The sequence below is a fragment of the Meleagris gallopavo genome, chromosome 8 (genome assembly GCF_000146605.3).
Source record: "Meleagris gallopavo isolate NT-WF06-2002-E0010 breed Aviagen turkey brand Nicholas breeding stock chromosome 8, Turkey_5.1, whole genome shotgun sequence".
Taxonomy (NCBI): domain Eukaryota; kingdom Metazoa; phylum Chordata; class Aves; order Galliformes; family Phasianidae; genus Meleagris; species Meleagris gallopavo.
Genome location: NC_015018.2, coordinates 31,826,415 through 31,832,089, shown reverse-complemented (window position 1 = coordinate 31,832,089; position 5,675 = coordinate 31,826,415). Strand labels below are relative to the sequence as shown.

The 5,675-nt window shown below is 38.7% G+C and overlaps 1 protein-coding gene across 1 annotated transcript in view; it reads right to left on the bottom strand.

Annotated features, from left to right (window-relative positions):
* LOC100540753 (WD repeat-containing protein 11-like) overlaps nucleotides 1-5,675 on the bottom strand; it is a 108,162-nt gene that overhangs the window by 84,400 nt on the left and 18,087 nt on the right. The window lies entirely within an intron of this gene.

Genomic DNA, 5,675 nt, shown 5'->3' with positions numbered 1-5,675 from the left:
GCCCTCAGGCCCAGGGCGGGGTGCTGCCGGCCGGCTGCCAGCCAGCAATTACACCGTTTCCGCAGAAAGTTGTTCTCTCTCCTTAGCCTGGAGCAGAGGCCTTGCGGTTGTGTCCTTCCCAAAGTAACCCCGACCCTGCTCTGAGCTGACACTTGCACTTCTTGACACGCTGACCTATCCCTGGCAGGAGCATAGAATCATGAAATCACAGAATGGCCTGGGTTGAAAAGGACCACAATGATCTAGTTTCAACCCCCCTGCTGTTTGCAGGATCGCCAAGCACCAGACAGGCTGCCCAGAACGACATCCATCCTGACCTCCAATGCCTCCAGGGACGGGGCACCCACAACCTCCTTGGGCACTCCCTGTTTGCTCTGCAAGGCACCAAGGTGCAGAACACCCAAATGTTACAAGCAGTGCAGTTGATACAACAGAAAGAAGGGATGCCATACAGAGAGTCCTGGACAGGTTTGAAAAGTGTGACCATGTGAACCAATGAGGTTTAATAAGGCCAAAGACAAGGTGTTGCACTTGGGTCGGGGCAATCCCAGATACATGACAGACTGGGAGAACTCACTGAGAGCTGTTCTGCGAAGAAGGACATGCGGTTTCTGTGGATGAAAAGCTGGATGTGAGCCAGCAGTGTGCACTTACAGCATGGAAGGCCAACTGCATCTTGGGCTGCACCAACAGAGAGTTGTCAGCAGGGTGAAGGAGGGGTTGTCCCCCTCTAGTCTGCCCTCATGAGGCCCCATCTGTAGTCCAGATCTTTAAGGTCCCTTCCAACCCAAGTCATTCCCTGATTTTTATGATTCTACATATATTTTCTATGCCACAGCATCAGTAAGAAGGCAATAATCCTGTAGCTCCAAGCAGATTTCTTGAGTTGTGCTTGATGTACATTGTGGTTTTGGGGGGTTATCTCTCTTCAAAATAGTGATCGCTAATAACTGTTTATTTGTTGTTTTTCATAATGAAAAAAATGCCACTAGATGGCCAAAGTTGGCATGATCATAATGCCAGCCACATGTTTTTGCAGTGCTGGAACGTCACTTTGCCACTGAAAGTGCTGTTCCTCTTTTCTTCTTTTTCTTTTTTCTCCTTTCTCTTTTTAATCACAGTTCAATTTGTGCAAGCTGGAACTCAAAGAGCAACCTGGTGCCTTTTCCACCTCTCTTATAGAGAAATGGAACAGTAGAATCACAGTACATTGCTGACCACCATTTTCAGATGAACTTTAACTTTTTATTTCTCAAAATCTTCTCATCCGAAAATGTCTCTGTCAATGTTAAAGCTGATGAATTACTGTTTGGAGATGTAGAGAGCTTCTTTGTTCCTTTATCACAGTTTGAAGACAACATGATCTATAGATCCACTCTGCAGAATTCTTAGCAGTCATTAACCTCACTAATTTTAGTTATTTTTTCTGAGTTTCTGTACTCATGAAGTAGATATGGGGAATGAGTATGTGAGTGATCATAAGAAACAATAAGACCAAGTACTTCAGATAAAGTGAATAACAAGACCTATGAGCTTTGGGCTCATGTCTCTAAATAATTATGCTGTGAGCTTGAAGTAGAAAAAGCAGGATTAAGATAAAGATATATGCACAGTCTCTCTCTTTTGCATTTCTCTTTTATGTAATAGTAATTACTGAAGGAATAATCCTGTGAAATCTTCTGGGACTTCTTTAATTTCTGTGGCCTTAAGTTAGAGCTTCAGGAGTTCCTGGGATCCACCAATGAACCACCATAATTCTAGACCATGTGCTGTTGTATTTCATTATTCAAAATAATCAGGATATGTAACTAATTCATATATGCTATTGGGCACAGCTATATTTGCCTTACAAATTATGTTAGTATTACCTTAGCATTATCATTTCTACTTCATGTATTTAAAGCTTCTTGTGTTCTCTCTTAGTTAAGTGTCCCTTGCTGAGCTGGGGCTGTCAGTGAAAAATACAAAGCACCATGCTGCTCTCAGCTTTGTCAGGGCTCATGCACAGACCAGGGGGCTTGCACAGCTATGGATATACCTCGTGCATCCACAGCATTGTGCCATACTCTCTGCCACTATTAAAGCAAGAGTTTGTCCACCACATTCCATGCAGCTCCAGTCTTTGTGGGAGATACGTGGCTGCTGTGAAGGACTGCTGCTATCCCAGGCGGTGGTTGTATGTTCCAGTTCCTAGAACGTATCAGCAGCTTTAGGTTATTGTTTCAGCTAAGGCATTACATATTCAATGTCAGTAGAATCAGCTTCTAAAGTTGGTCTCTTGATGGTGACAGTAGAAGGCAGCTCTACAGAAACATCATGTGCATATGAAGTGGGAAGAAATGAAAGTTGATAGTAATAAGAGTACAGGAACCATGGAAAAAAAAACATGGTTAACAGGTGAAGGCAGTTACAAGTGTTTCTTCAATAAGGCTTCCTCCTTCGGTGGCTGATTTTCATGCTTCAGACTGCTTTCTCACATGGCATTAAGTTATGGAGAATCAAGTGACCTTTGGTACTTCTTCTACGGCAGTGTGTTACTGTTCAGATGTAGAATTTTAAAGAGTTTATGTAAATACTTCCCATAAGTACAGTATGTTTTTTATCTTTGAAATAGTGCTGAAAAAGCAATATTTATGGTCACTGATCAAGGCAACACAGAAGCAAAAATCCTCACAAGACATATAAAATGTCCTATTCGTCTGCCTGTGGAGTGAAAAGTGACTTGGCTGAAATACTGTATTAACAGGTAAATACCATGTATGCATATATATGAGAATTATCTTCTGAAGGGTCCATTTAAAAAAAAAAAATTGATATTGGAAAAAACATCTGACCCCTCCCCAACTAGCGGTGAATTAAAATGTATTCCTTCCCCATCTTGTCTGAGCTGTATATATTGTTTTACACTCTGTGGCATCAGCAGTATGTGTCTGTTTTTCCCTGCAGTAAAAGTAGTGGATAGAAAGTTGGATCTTTGATTTACTGATCTTTTTTCTAAAATGTTCACATCCTCTGTCTTAAAGAAGACTCTCTAAAATGTAATCCTGTTTTCTCAACATGCAGTGGATGTCACACACACACACACAAAACAAACAGCTGTTATTTGAGAACATTCCCATGCATGCAAGAGGCTATTTGGCTTCAGCCATGTGATAAGCAGACTTTTAAACCTACGCACTATGACAGTATTCCCATACATGATTTTATTTACCTTTCCATTTCTGACTTTACTCTGTTAAGGACAGAAAACAAACAAAGGGAGGTTTAAAACAAACAAAAAGGAAACCAAATGGGCCTCCAGAGGTTGGCTTGATGTTCTTTCTAGGAGTGCTATCAGCTGGAGGGCTCTCAAGCCTCAGAAATATAATCTCTGTTCAAGTGGGAATTGCTATGAAATGCAGGACTTAAATCTATGAAACATAGGACTTCTACAAGGACACATGGTATTCTTCCACTCATCATTAAGATCAACTGAAGTCACTCAATCAACACTGAAAAAATCTCAGAAAAGATAAACTACTTGAGAAACCCTTTTTTTTTTCCCTATGATATTAGAAAGGATGAAATATATTCAGTTTGAAGTCAGTTCTCTCAGGCAATATTAGTGTAATAATTAAATAATGGTTGGCATTCATGCTGGGAGAGAAATCATAGGAATGAGAAACTTTTACTTCCAACTATTGTTATATGTAACCACTGAGTTTCGAGGCTTACATGTGTGTACTAAAAGCACAGTATCTGTTGTCACCAATATTCTCATCTTCAAAACCTTAATGTGCAGCAGATGTAAGTCTCAGGTGGAGAGAAGGAATAGCAATGGACAGAATCACATTTTTATGCATGCTGTCTGTGCAAGGCTTAGTACAATGAAGTGTTTCTCACACATTTTTAAGAATCAGAAACTAATTCCATTATATCTCTTTGATATTAAGTACAGAAGTGGGAAAGAAAGGAAGTTTGATGGATTTGAGAGGCGCCAGTCTGCAGACTGTGCAAATGAAAAGACACTCATATTTTTTCACAAATTGTTATCTGTTACAAATTATCCAAACAGAATTTGGTTTATTAAAATAAATGGCATACATCTCAGAATGCCAGTGCCTCCTACATTCAGTGGGAAGATGATCACTTTTCTCCAATCCTAAAATGGTTATTCCTCATGTCAGCTCGCCTGGGGTATGTAGGGTGCCTTAACTTTTCAAAGTCAATCAGAGCCACAGAGCTCCTAAGAAGTAACTGATGCATTAGACAAGAGGCAGTGGGGAAGTTCAAAAGATGAAGGACCCTGAGAATACAATTAAGCAGCACTGACTAATTAAGATCTCAGCTGTTACCAACCCAGAGTAAGCACAAGTCTATCATAAATGTTATTTTCACAGATTAAGTCTTCAACTCTTCTTGAAAGATTTTCTTCACTTTATTTCCTATTCTGCAAACTATTTCTTTTGACAATTATGGAATTTCTCCCATGAGAAGGTCATTTCTGCACTGACAAGATCAACAGATCTAAAACTGTGAGACTAAAAAAAAATGTTGCTTGCTTATCAGTTCTGTTCCATCTTCATCCTTGTATTTTCATGTTCATTCTTTCTTTCCCTTGGCTACTTTTTGACATAGTGGAGAATACAGAAGTTTTTCAAATAATGTATTCTTGGAGATGAATTTTCAAGAATAAAACTCAAGGATAGCTCCCTATTCTTCACAGAAGTTTCAATAAAATATCCATGATTTGAAGAGGGAATCATCTGTCTGAATCACATCACAGACATGCATGCTTCAGAGCAAAAAACATACAAAAAATGAAATATTTAGCAAGAGTTATACAGTATTAAAGCCACAGGGGATTTGAAATCAGAGTGGTGATATTTACAAAGCATTCTTCATTTTCGTAATGAAAAAATGTCTGACCTATAAACAAATAATTTGTCTAAATTTTTACTTAATGTATTTCTGAGATCTTAATGCCTAACCTTCAGACTTGCATTTGAACAGGATAAAAGTACACTGCAAGTATATGGTGGTTTTCTTTTTTTTTTTTTACTTCTATCTATTGTCTGCTGTCATCATCAGTGTCCATTATCCTCCAAGAAAATGTTTATACATAGCAAATATCCCATCTGGAGCTTTTCTGTCCCTAGTATCCACAACAGTTGCTTTCTAGGTGGGTCAGCACTGAAATTCTCTATGTTTATCAAAGAGTAAACATTGATTCTTTCATTTACAAGCTTAAGATTGCTCTTAGTTCCTTTTAAAGGATTTCTCAGTCATTTATCTGGGTTAGGAAAAGTTGTATAAAAGTTGCAAAAAATAAGACTTTTCACACAGGTACATGCAGTTGTACCCAGTATACCCAGATGTATATCCATTTCCTATTCATCAAAACTGTTGAAGTAGGAAGTCTTAAATTCCAGAAGATTATGAGTCTTCTGATTTTCCAGGATGCAGAACAGCTTGCTGGCACACAAAATCCAACAAATAGGATACGTGCAGATAATTTGCATGGCCAACAGCCACGATTTCTTTCACAATTTTAAGCCAGTTCTGAAATATCATTTTCTGTTTTGTAATCCTTTCTAAATTAATTTAAACACAAGTAATCTCAAGGGCTTAATTTTTACATGGTATTGACAAGCATTGTGCTACAATTTACTGAGAGATAATTGCTCATTTACAGA